Source organism: Canis aureus, chromosome 25 (genome assembly GCF_053574225.1).
Source record: "Canis aureus isolate CA01 chromosome 25, VMU_Caureus_v.1.0, whole genome shotgun sequence".
NCBI lineage: Eukaryota > Metazoa > Chordata > Mammalia > Carnivora > Canidae > Canis > Canis aureus.
The window spans coordinates 28,269,879-28,284,076 of NC_135635.1; the positions used below are offsets into that span (position 1 = coordinate 28,269,879).

The 14,198-nt window shown below is 36.7% G+C and overlaps 1 pseudogene; it reads right to left on the bottom strand.

Moving 5' to 3' along the window:
• Nucleotides 1-12,799: 12,799 nt before the first annotated feature.
• Nucleotides 12,800-13,373, bottom strand: LOC144297138 (protein tyrosine phosphatase type IVA 1 pseudogene; annotated as a pseudogene).
• Nucleotides 13,374-14,198: the final 825 nt, after the last annotated feature.

A 14,198-nucleotide genomic window follows, 5' to 3' on the forward strand; every position in this document is an offset into this window, starting at 1 on the left:
AATATTTGCCTTCAAAAATTTCCCTAATGCATTCCTCCCCAAATGGTTTCTTTGCTGAGAAGAAAAATATATAAATATTATATATAATGTGTATTTGTTACATATTATAAATGTTATACATATATGTATATATATGTGTGTGTGTGTATGTATGTGTATACACTTACATGCCCATTCACGTAATTCTGAACATTGGAGCCCTTTAAGGAGAATGTTTTGAAGCCACATACTGATAGACCATCTGCTGTTCGGAAACATCCACAGAATAATTCCTTTGAATAAGCAGCATTGCTTTTCAATATATAAATTCTCTATTAAAATGTTTATAATGCAATTCTCCCTTTTGTTATAGTAAATGAAAACACTATATCTTCTGTAAAAAATTCATTAAGAAATGCCATTCATAAAAAGATTCAATTAAGTATATGAAACTTTATCCCACTGTGACCTATATTGAGTTGTTCTATAAGACAATATAATCTTATTTTTGTTCTGAGCTCATCTCTGGAGCAAAGATTGAATTTCATTAAGAAAAACAGCTCTGTCCTTCCAATTAGAGTCCCAGAGGAATCTGACTGTGAACTTTCCAAGGCATAGGGTGGGCGAAAGACCACGCATGCTGCATCTCTCTCTCTCTCTTGCTCTCTCTCTCTCTCTCTCTATCTCACACACACACACACACACACACACACACACACACACACATGCAACACTCCTATTATCCCTTCCATCTGAGACTGACCAGAGTTAATTTTTTTGTTTTTAACAGGGAAAATACCACAGCATTTATTCATTTTTGACTAGAAACCCAGCAAAGGTCAGGCCCTAATCCAAACCAAACACTCAGGATTTATTTTAGCAATCCCTCTGAAATTGTCCTTTCTTTCCTCTGAAGATACAAATTCCTCATCTGCTTCTTGCATGACAGACACTTCTAGACTATCCAGCTAAACTTACTTCTCTGTGGAGAAAGCCCCACAGCAGAAACAACAGGCCATTCTCCGCTTGAATAGCTTCATATGATGGAAAACTATTCCTGCAGTAAACTGAGCTGGGGGGTGGGCAGGGCAGCTCTAGCTCTAATACTGGTCACAGAGAGTCTGGTAATGTCCACCTAAATGTCCCATGGGTTATCAGACATGTGCACCTTCACAGAGTAGTAATCATTAACTCCTATGTAGATGACAGATTTGTCCTCTCATTCATCTCATTTACCCAGAACTTTCTACATGTTCTCATATTCTGTACAACCTTGATTATCAGTCATTAAAAATAAATACAGCAAAATTAGGGCATTGGTATTTGAGATAATTTTTTGTCATCTAAAAATAAACCATTTTTTTCTTGGTTAGTCATTTTTAAGTGCTGATCTATAGACTGGTTTCATCAGAATTACTAGCGAAATATTTTTTTAATCCTAAAGATTATGATCCAAGAGATTATGATATAGATCTCAAGTGTAGGACCCACTGGTCTAAATAATTTCTGAAGTCTCTAGAGTCTCTCTACTCTTCTACAACTCAGAATTACTACCGCATGCAATATTAACACCCACTGTGTATGCTGATTGTGATTACCACTCCACACTATGAGAATAAGCCTTCTCAAATCCCCACTGTTTCAGGTTGGATTCCATGGGAAACAGGGTCTAAATCAGAGATTAGTATTCAGAAAGTTTACTGGGGAGTGGCAGCCATGGGCAAGGAAATGAAGCAGGATTGGGCAGTGAGAAATTGGATTGAGATACCAACTCAAGAAAGACTTCAGCTGATGCACAGGGACCTCTGAGGCTGATTCATGCTCTTCAGAGTTGTTTAGAGCTGGGATGAGGGGCTTGGGTCTTTACACCTGGTATGAACATGTCACTGCACGCTATCCCCCCAGGAAAGGATCATGAACTTGGCAAGATGGCTTTCTTCACCAAAGGGCAGCTGATGACTGAATAGCTTCTCAGTCCTCAAGTGGAATCTGGCATCTATCACTCATTCATTTCACTGACCTTCACTACAAACAAAACAAAACAAAACAAAAAAGATGGGGAGAGTTAAGCCAGAATATTTCTCAGTAGAGAATCAATAGTTTTTAAGTTAAGGGGGGGAGAAACCCACAACATTATTGTCTCTCACTTCCTCCCATTTCAAGCACTGGATATTTATGTAATGATTCATCACTAAAATGAAGCATGAATTTCTATGTAGAATTATATCTAGTCCTTTAAATGGCACTTCTTAGGATTTCTTCATGTTTAGAGTTTCATCAATCAGAATAAACTGCTTCCAAACAATTGGTTATTTTTGTCTGTTTAAAAAATTTGTAATTAATACATGTATTTTTCCCTTAATAATGTTTCTTTGGAAAAACAAAAGAGAATTCTTGACTCTTGTGACAATCTCACACTGTACATGGCCTTTTCACAGAGGGTTGTAATGAATAATCACCACTGCTAATTCTCAGGAGCCCAAGAAATGTGGGCCCTTTTCCCCAACTTGCCTCATTTAATAGGAATATTGGACAGATAATGTGAGATCATACCTCAGCATCTCCAAACCAGATGGGGTTCCCAAGAGTGTATAAAATCAATCCAGCTAATAGATGGAGAGGTAGATGAAGCTGTAGAAGGAATGCTAATACTACCCTTAGAGTCAAATATCCTTGGCCTGAGCTCTGTCTCTGCTGCTTTTAACTTCTGATACTGAAAATGTCACTAAATCTCTAAGCCCTAGTTCTCTTGTCTAGTAAAATGGGAGCGAGTTCACCTCCATCAAAACTGACATAATGACACAGAAAGATATAACTGAAAAAGCTGTGTACACACAGGCAAAGTCACTGCCGCTGTCCTGGAGTCCTCTATCATTTCCTTGCTCTATACTATCTTCAAAACTAACACATAAGCTACTTGAGGCAGGCATTTCCTTAAATGTGATTCAGACACATGACAAATCTTGCATAAAATAAAAACTACTACTTACTGTGTGCCATGCATAATTATTTAATTTAATTCTTCCAACAACTCTATAAAGTGGTTTCTTTCTTATTCCCATTTTGCAAGTGAAGAATTTGGAGCTTAGTGAGCTGTGAGACATTCCTACCATCATACAGTGAGTAAAAGGAAAGCCTTTACAGCCCCTCACTCTGCTTCCTCTTTTTTAGTTTTAAGACTTTATTTGGGGTGGCCTGGGTGGCTCAGCAGTTTAGTGCCGCCTTCAGCCCAGGGCCTGATCCTGGAGACCCAGGATCAAGTCCCGCGTCGGGCTCCCTGCATGGGGCCTACTTTTACTGCCTATTTCTCTGCCTCTCTCTGTGTGTGTCTCTCATTAATAAATAAATAAAAAATATATTTTTTAAAAAAAAGACTGTTTGAAAGAGAGAGTGAAAGAGAGAGCATGAGTAGTGGGGAGGGGAAGTAAGAGAGGGAGAAGCAGGCTCCCCTCTGAGCAGAAAGCTGGATGTGAGACTCAAACCCAAAACCCTGGGATCATGACCTGAGCCTAAGGCAGTCACTTAACCCACTGAGCCACCCAGGTGCCCCTCCCTTCCTCTTCTTCAAATAATCCAAAGAGTAGAGACTGGAGAGAGAACATTTCTGAAACTCTCTGATATATTTGATCTTAAAAGCTATTCATAGGAATGTAATTTTTTTAGAGATTTTATTTATTTATTCATGAGAGACACAGAGAGAGAGGCAGAGACATAGGCAGAGGGAGAACCAAGCTACCTGCAGGGAGCCTGACAGGACTGGATCCTGGGACTCCTGGATCACGCCCTGGGCCGAAGGTAGATGCTCAACCACTGAGCCACCCAGGTACCCCATAAGAATGTAATTTTTAATTACTTGTTAATTTTTAACACTTTTTTAGTTTAGTCTGCAGATATATTTTATACTGGTTTTGGTGCAAATAACAGGGATTTCCTTCACACAGAATAGGAAAAGAATTAATTTCTGCCTCAGGTAAAAAGGAAGAGAAGACACAAAGTTATAGTTATAAAGAACTGGTCGACAGTAGGTCACGAAAAGGCTATCAATATGTAACAGGCAACAGCTGCAAGTTGTAGCAGCTTTTAAAAGATCTGGGCAACCATGCACAGACCTAGGGATCTTCCTACCATTAAAGACCTTTCAAAAGAGCACCTGAAAAAGAAAAAAAAAAAAAAGAGAAAGCACCTGTTGTATGATTTTGCTCAAAGCAGAATAAGAACCATAATTAAACTAGCCAAAGGCTGAAAATAGTTCAAAATTTTAGGTGTTGTTCTAATTATTACCTTTTAAATATGCATGTTATTAACAATTAGTATTTGATATTAGAAGTAAATAATTAATAATTATTCTATATTAAATATCTACCATTCCAAAAAAAGCATGACCAGATAATATAATCGCTCCATTCTTTCTCAAACATCCACATTAGGGTAAAAGTCTAGCCAAATGATACAGCCAGGTACCACCCTTAACCTGATAGCAGCTTCCAGAATTTCAGACCTCATAAAGGATATAAACACTCTGAAGACAACTTTGCACAGACTATCTAGAATCTTAGAAATAATTTTTTTTAATTTCATGTGGGACTAGAAATGGCAAATGTTCCCTGGTTATCAAAGAGAACACACCGAATTATACCTATCAATAGAAAAATTCCTACTGAAGAACTGAGGGCTGACTGAACAGCTACTGAGCAACCAAAGATAGAACAGCAAGAGAGATGCATACACAGCAACAAAGGGAACCTCTTCCACTGGGGCTGCAAATGCAGTGGAGAGGGACAGTACTGAGAGGTACCAGGAACAGATCTCTCTGTGCTTGCACACAGAAAAAAGCCAAGGTTTAAAAGAGCAACTACTTATAAAAGAGACAACTCTAGGGCTGCCTCAGTGGTTCAGTTGGTTAAGCATCTGCTTTCAGCTCAGGTCATGATCCCAGAGTTCTGGGATCAAGCCCCACATCAGGCTCCCTGCTCAGCAGGAAGTCTGCTTCCCCCTCTCCCAAAGCCCCTCCCCTCTGCTCATGCTCTCTCTCTCTCTCTCTTTCTCTCAAATAAATAAATATCTTTAAAAAATATTTTTTTAAAATAGGGGCACCTGGATGGCCCAGTCAGTTAAGCATATACCTTCAGCTCCGGTCATGATCTCAGGGGTCCTGGGAATAAGCCCCACGTCAGGCTCCCTGCTCAGCACGGTATCTGCTTCTCCCTCTGCCTGCACCTTCCCCTGCTTGTGTTCTCGCTCGCTGTCTCTCTCTGTGTGTCAAATAAATAAGTAAAATCTTTAGACAACTCTAGAACTCTTGTCAAGCAGCAGAGGAGCCACAGGAAAGCTCTCCAGAACAAAGGGACTGGAGAACAATGTGGTTTATATTTCCACCTCACCTTAGAAGCCTAGCCCAGGGCAGGGTCCAGACACCATAAACGGTGAGTCTAGTCATCTCAGTGAGCTTGCAACTCCAGTGATCCCAAGGTCCATAAGCCCACACCAGACCTAATCACTCTGGGGAACAGAAAAAGAAGTGGAGGTTTAAAAGAGCCAAGGAACTACGGGAATGTTCTCTCCCTCTTTACTTTAAAAAGCCCAGTCTGGAACAGGGTCTGGTCCACAGTGAGCTTGGGACTTCAGCAAGGCCAGGGTCTGCAAGCCCACACCAGCTGCCTGTGGTGCCAAAGCACAGAAACAAAGCCGCAGTTTTGTGCTTTTGGGTTTGGGATTGTTTTGTTTTTCCTTTTTAATATTTTGTCTTGTCTTTTTTTTTTTCTTTTTTGTTTTGTTCTTTTCTTTTTTCTTTTCTTTTTTCTTTATCTTCTCTTTTATTATTTTTTATTTTGTTATTTTTTTCTTAATTCTTTCTACAAAATGCCACCGTTTAAAAGAGGAACTAGCATATACAGATGCAGCTCTGGTCAGCCAGGCAGCAAAAGTTACCAAGCACACAGTCTACATAGGAGACACCATATACATGGATCAGTGCTTCAAAATTAAGAAAGGTAGCTATTTCATCAAATCCATAGAAACAGACACAGAAAGTAAAGCAAAATGGAAAAACAGAGAAATATGCTCCAAAAGAAAGATTAAGAAATAAAAAAAACTTAAAAATTAAAAAATGATACAAAGATAAGTAATTTAAAGTAATACCCACTGGATTGGAAAAAAGAATGAGAACTCAATGAAAGAAAAAAAAAGAGAACTCAATGAGACCTTCAATAAAGAGAGACAAAATATTTAAAAGAACTAATCAGAGTTGAAGAACACAATAATTGAAATTAAAAACAACACTAGAGGGAATCAACAGTAGATTAGAGGACGAAGCAGAACAGATTAATCATCTAAAAGACAGGCTAATGGAAAGCACAAAAGCTGAATTACAAAGGAAGAAAGTAATTTTTTAAAATAAGGATATATTAAGAGATCACTTGGACAACATCAAGCAAACAAATATTCATATTATAAGGGTCCCAGAGGAAGAAGTGAGAAAGGTGTAGAAAACTTATTTGAAGAAATTGTAACTGAAAACTCCCCCAACCTTGGAAGGGAAACAGATATCCAAGTCCAAGAAGTACAGAGTTCTAATCAAGATGAACCCATAGAGATCCACACCACAGTACATAGTAATTAAAATGTCAAAGGTTAAAGATAATCTTAAACTGCAACAAAGAAAAAAGTTACCTACAAGGGGAAACCTATAAGGCTATCAGTTGACTTTTCTGCAGAGATTTTGCAAGCCAAAAGGGAGTGGCTTGATACATTCAAAGTGCCAAAAGAAAAAAACTTACACCCAAGAACATTCTGTCCGCCAATATCATTATTCAGATTTGAAGGAAGGCAAAGAGTTTCCCAAACAAAATATAAAAAAGGACTTTATCACCACTAAACCAGCCTTACAAGAAATATTAAAGGGACTTCTTTTTTTTTTTTAAGATTTTATTTATATACTCACAAGAGATGCAGAGAGAGGCAGGGACATAGGAAGAGAGAGAGAAGCAGGCTCCATGCAGGGAGCCTGATGTGGGACTCGATCCTGGGACTCCAGGATCATGCCCTGGGCCAAAGGCAGGCGCTCAACCGCTGAGCCACCCAGGCATCCCAAAGGGACTTCTTTAAGTGGAAAAAAAAAAAAGGTCATAATTAGACATAAGAAAAATATGAATTAAAAGATGCAAAGCATGACAACATATACGTAAAATGTGGAAAAGAGAATTAAATAGAGGGAAAAAGAAAATTCTTTTTTTAAGAATATGTTTGAACTTAAATCACCATCAAATTAATATGGACTGCTATTTACTTATGATGTTATATGTGAACAACATGGTAACCACAAACCCAAAACTTATGACAGATGTGCAAAAAATAAAGTGAATGAACGCCAAATGAAATATTATAGATACTTATCAATCACAAAGAAAGAGAGCAAGAGAAGAGGAAAGGAACAATGAAGGACTACAAAAACAACCAGAAAACAAATTATTAAAGTGGTAATAAGTACATACCTATCAATAATTATTTTAAATGTAAATAGCCTAAATGGTCCAATCAAAAGATACAGAGTGTTAGAATGGATTTTTTAAAAAGCCCCATATACAGGCTACCTGAGACCTAAAGACACATACAGACTGAAAGTGAAGGGATGAAAAAACTTTCGTTTTACCCTGCAAATGGAAAAAAAAAAAAGTTAGGGTAGCAACACTCAACACTCATATCAGACAAAATAGACTTGAAAACAAAGGCTGTAACAAGGAACAAAGAAAGGCATTCCATAATGACAAAGGGATTGATCCAACAAGAGGATGTAACATGATCATCATCTCAAGAAATGCAAAAAAGTATTTGACAAGATTCAACTTCCATCTATTCATGACAAAAATTCTCAACAAAATGGGGTTAGAAGGAATATACCTCAACATAATAAAAGCCATATAGTAAAAATCCACAGCTAACATCATCTCATTGTTGAAAAACAGAGCTTTCCTAAGGTCAAGATAAGATAAGAATGTCCACTCTCACCACTTTAGTTCAACATATTAGAAGTTCCAGCCATAAGCAATTAGACAAGAGAAAGAAATAAGAGCCATCCATATAGGTAAAGAAGAAGTTTAACTGTCACTATGTGCAGATGACATGATGCTATATATATAAAATTCTAAAGATTCCAAAAAACACTACTAACAGTAATAAACTAATTCAGTAATGTGGCAAGACACAAAATTCATACCAAGAAATCAGTCGTGTTTCTATACACTAACAACAAAGTCTCAGAGAGAAAATTTTAAAACAACACCATTTACAACTGGACCAAAAAGCAGAAAATATCTAGTAATAAACTTAACCAAAAAGGTGAAAGATATGTACTCTGAAAACTATAAAACATTAATGAAAGAAATTGAAGAGCATACAAAAAATCGAAAGATATTCCATGCTCATGGATTGAAAGAATATTATCAAAATGTCCATATTACCCAAAGCAGTCAGAAGATTCAATGCAATCCCTATCAAAATACCAACAGTATTTTTCACAAAACAAATAATACCAAAATTTGTATGGGCTCACAAAAGACCTCAAATAGCCAAAGAAATTCTAATAATAACAAAGCTGGAATTATCACAGTTTCAGATTTTGAGATATACTACAGAGGTGCAGTATGGTACAGGCATAAAAACAGACACAAAGATCAAAAAAAAAAAAAAAAAAACAGAATAGAGACCCCAGAAATAAATCCCCACATTCATATGGTCAATTAATCTATGATAAAGGAAGCAGGGAAATACAATGGAGAAAAGAGTCTTCAATAAATGGTGCTGGGAAAACTGGACAGGGCATGTAAAGTAATAAACTGGACCATTTTCTAACACCGCACAAAAATAAACTCAAAATGGATTAAGGACCTAAATGTGAGACCTGAAACCATAAAACCCTATAAGAGAACACAGGCAGTAATTTCTCTGATATCAGCCATTGCAACATTTTTCTAAATGTGTCTCCTGGGCAGCCCTGGTGGCTCAGCGGTTTAGCGCCGCTGCAGCCTGGGGCGTGGTCCTGGAGACCCGGAATCAGTCCCACGTCGGGCTCCCTGCATGGAGCCTGCTTCTCCCTCTGCCTGCGTCTCTGCCTCTCTGTGTCTCTCATGGATAAATAAATAAAATCTTGTTTTAAAATTTTTTTAAATTAAATTAAATTTAAAAAAAAGACACATACATACACACATAATATGCAATGGAATACTATTCTGCCACAAAAAAAAGAATGAAATCTTGCCATGTGCAACAACATAAATAGACTGAGGGTATTATGCTACATGAAAGAAATCAGACAAAGACAGGTACTGTGTATGGTCTCACTTATATGTGAAATCATTAAAACAAAAACAAAAACAAAAAAAGTTTGTGAATACAGAGAACCCACTGGTGATTGCCAGAGAAGGGAGTGGGAGTGGGAGAAATGAGTGAAAGGGTCAAAAGGTACAAACTTCCAATTATAAAATAAATAATTCATGGAGATGTACTATACAGCATGGTGACTACAGTTAATAATACTGTATTGCATATCTGAAAGTTGCTAAGAGAGTAAAACTTAAATGTTCTCATCACAAGAAAGGAAAAATAAATTTTGTAACTATGTAAGGTAATAGACATTAACATAACATAACATAACAAAAAAATAGACATTAACATAACATAAAAAACATAAAATACATAAAAATTAACATAATAAACATTTATATATATAACATAATAGACATCTACATAAAACCTTTCTAGACTTACAGGAAGCATATTTAATAAAATTTCAAAAGCTTTTCCCCTTAAGATAAAAGAAATAAGAAACTTGTTATTACCATTTCTATTCAACATTATACTGAGGTGCCTGGACCTGGTCAGTTCAAAAAAGGCAAGAAAACAATAATAGGTAAAAGATAAAAGGAATGAATATTTGAAAGAAAGAAATAAAATTGTAAATCTTTCATTATTGGCTGATAACATAACATATATGTGCAAAATCCAAAAAATTACAAATTACTGGAATTTAACAAAATCTCTAGATACAAAACCAATATACAAAAATCAATTGCAATTGTATACACTGGCATCAAACAAACAGAAAATGAAATGTTTTAAATAGCATTTAAAAAACATCAACTACTTAGGAATAAATCTGTGATGTGTAACACTTATAGTCTAAAATTACAAAATTAATGGCATGGAAGATTCAATGCTACAAAAATAACGAATCCTCCAAAATTGATCTACAGGTTTAAAGTAACATCAATCAAAACCTCAGCTGGATATTTTTAAAGAAACTTCACAATCTGATTCAAGTATTCAAAGAACCCACTTGATTTATGACAAAGATAACATACAAGGAGTTAGGGAAAGAATGGGTTTGGGGTGCGTGGGTGGCTCAGTTGGTTAAGCTTCTGACTCTTGATTTTGGCTCAGATCATGATCCCAGAGTCATGAGATCAAGCCCAGCATTGGACTCTGTGCTCAGTGGGGACTCTAGGTGAGAGTCTCTCTCTCCCTCTTTCTTCCCCTTCTCCTGCCCAAGTGTGTGATCTTTCTCTCTCTAAATAAATAAATGTATAAAATCTCTTTTATAAAAAATATATAAAATCTTTTTTTAAAAAAATTAAAAATACATTTTTAAAAAGGAAAAGAATGGGTTTCTTATATTCCCCATATGAGTGAAACCATATAGTTGTCCTTCTCCAATTAACTTACCTCACTCATCATAATACCCTCCAGTTCCATCCACGTCAAAGCAAATGGTGGGTATAGAGAAAGGGAGGGAAAATGAGTGGGAAAAATTAGAGAGGGTGACAAAACATGAGAGACTCCTACCTCTGGGAAACAAGGGGTAGTGGAAGGGGAAGTGGGCAGGAGGATGGGGTGACTGGGTGACGGGCACTGAGGAGGGCACTTGACGGGATGAGCACTGGGTGTCATACTATATATTGGCAAATCGAACTTCAATTTCAAAAAAGGGGGGAAAAAGAAAGAAAATAAAATAAAAGGAAAAAAGAAAAGAATGGGTTTGTAGTCATTGTCACTGGGTCAGTTGTATACCCACATATAAAAACTTTGAATCTTCAACCTCTACCTTACACCATGTGCCAATATCAGTTCCAGATATATTGTAAATCTAAATGTGAAAGATAAAACATTACAGCTTGTGAAAGAAATCATATATGAGTATTTGATGACATTTGGATAAGTAAAGATCTCTTCAACAGAATACAAAAAGTACTGACCATAAGTGTAATGACAAATGCTAAATTGTTTTATATGAAAATTAAGAATGTCTATCTTTCAAAGACATGATTAAGAAGTGAAAAATAAAGCCCCATGGTGGAAGAAGATGTTTGCAACATCTTCTTAACAAAAGATCCAGAATTTCTAAAATCAGTGAGAAAAAGACAATCCAATAGAAAAAATGGGCAAGAAACTTGAGCAGGCACTCTGCAAAGAGGATTATCTGAAGGGTTGATAAACATATCTAAAGGTACTCAACTTTTTTTTTTTTAATGCATTTCATTATTTATTTAGATGTTTAAGCTCTCGCACTAGATTTTTACAAGCTGGTGAACACTGACAAATTATTTCTCCCACAGAACTATAACCACACATTCCCAGACAGTATAAATATATGGTTGAACTAACATTAATACACATCACCATTTTATCAATTACATAATAAAACAAATTATCAAGTATCCAAATATTAAGTTACACAGCTCAAAAGGCATATAAAATATTAGATGTCTGCTCAATTCATTAGCAGAAACCCACTTTTTTTTTTTTTTTTTTGCAAGAGAGGTTGGGAAGAGAAAAAAAATCACACTTCAAACAAAAATAAGTTGGTAAACAACTTCAGATAAGAAAAAAAAATACAAGAATTTCAGAAATGTTATGATTAAGAATTGTTTTAGCTACAATAACAAAGCATCTCTACATTTTAAAAAAAATATTTACTAAATTAAAGAGCATATTCTACATGTTCTGCACAAGACAAAGGCAACATTTACTAAAAATACTTAATAGCCCCCCCACTCTTTTTTTCAGGCCCTCCTTGTAAGTTGCACCCCAAAGTGCAAACATTAAAATTAACTGTAAGGCTTTTTTGTCTGGAGACATTAAAGACATGTGCTTCTGTACAACGTAGATTTTCAAAATGGAGGTTTTCCATAACAGCATAAAATGAAGTTTGTAGAAAGACATGAAATCATCATTTTAAGACTTAGAAAAAATCCCCCCACCCCCAAAAAAAGGGGAAGAAAAAGAGTTGAGCAAACCTGATGTATACTGGTATAAATGTGGGAGATGTAAACATAAAGTGAGCAGGCAAATAACCATATAGGCCCTAATTTCTATGTTTGAAATGACTGAAGGGATAAACCACATAAGGTCCAGAGTGTTCATAGTTCCTGGGATTTTAGTTCTGTATGATACTAAAAATATACAACAAGTATTGTGCTGGGTATTTTGGCACCTAATCTTTCTAAATTTCTTATATATTGATAAGATTCTGGCATGGGAATAGACTTAAAGACATAACTCAATACTGCATGATTTCAGGAAAGGTCAATTGGTACAAGTGATAAGCACATTTTAAATGCTGTAAAGCAAGAAACTTTTGCTAAGTGTCCAAATAGTTTGATCGTAACCCAAACATAGAGGTTGCAATTCCAACAAACTTGTGGCCTGATAAAACCTCTTTCCAATACTCCTATGGAAGCTTCATTAGACTTAATCACCAAGCCAACATATTGGCTAATATGTATATATGACAAATTAGGTCCTGTTTCAAGTTCCACTTCCAAGGCAATGACATCAGGCACCCCAGTTTTATTGAATGCAACAGCTGTTTCTATGACCATTGGAGTCTTGGAAGCGCAGCCGCATTTTAGGACGATACTTCTCCAAATACAAAAGTTGCTTGCTGTTAAAAGCTCCACGCCGCTTTTGTCTTATGAACTGTACTGCATCTTCATATTTCATTCCACCTTCAATTAATGCTAGGGCAACAAGCACTGGAGCTCTCCCAAGGCCTGCGACACAATGGGCAGCAATACAACAACCAGACTTACCCAGTCATCAACAATCTGGTTGGATGGTGGTGCACCATCATCAAAAGGCCAATCGAGAACACGGATGCCTTCTTTCTCCACAAGAGTAGTGTCATAAGTTGCTTCACATACTCTAACTATTGTTGTAACTCCATACTTCTTAAGTTCCTCTATAAATTTGTTTAAGGTTGCATTGGTTGGATTGTGTGCAATAAGAAATCTCATGTTCTTGCATGTGACTTCCACAGGAGCTGGGCAGTTCATTCGAGCCATGTTAATTTAATTAAAAAACACTCAATAGGGTTATGAAAAAATTTTTAAAAATTGAATACAGAAATGATGCAAAGAAACTGAGTCTACTTTGATATACTCCACTTGAAATTCTCAGTGCTTTGAGTATGAAGTTGGGAGTAATGGGAAATGAAATGAACCTCCTAACAATTCTTCAATCCAGTAATACTGAGGCAATAGAAAGGAAGTGCACTGAGGTTTACCCCAAGCAGGTCAGAACTCTTGTAACATGCTCTGTGGATTTCAATTCAACACTTCTGTGTCCAGGTTAACCACTCTTATGGAGGCTTCTTGGTGGAGTAGTAATGAATTTCTACAGTTCACTTGTCTGCACAGAGGTCGTGCTGTGCCTGGCAGTAATCTCCACTGTCCTTCAGAAACTCCATAAATGTGTGACCAAGAACACCACAGAACTGAGGAATATGTTTACTCATTGAAGATTGTGGCCTAATCATACAGCCGGTCCCGAGGCGGCAGCTTCGCAGGCGGTGGTGGGGGCACCAGGCTCTACCATGCAGTGAGCGGCTCTGGTACTCAACTTTTTAAATCAAAACACAAATTAAAACCACCATGAGATACTACTACTATCTGCCATTATGGCTAAAAATAAAAATGACTAATAATACCAAGAGTCGGAAAGGATGAGAACCAAATGAAATGGAACTCTTTCAGAAACCACTTTAGAATAACTATTGAGGAGGGGCACCTGGCTGGCTCAGTTGGGGGAGCATGCAACTCTTGAGCTTGGGGTTGTGAGTTCGAACCCCATGTTAGGTGCACAGATTACTCAAAAATCTAAAAAAAAACAAAAACAAAAACTATTGATCGGTTTCCACTAAAAACAATTACCACATGCCCCCAGGAGTT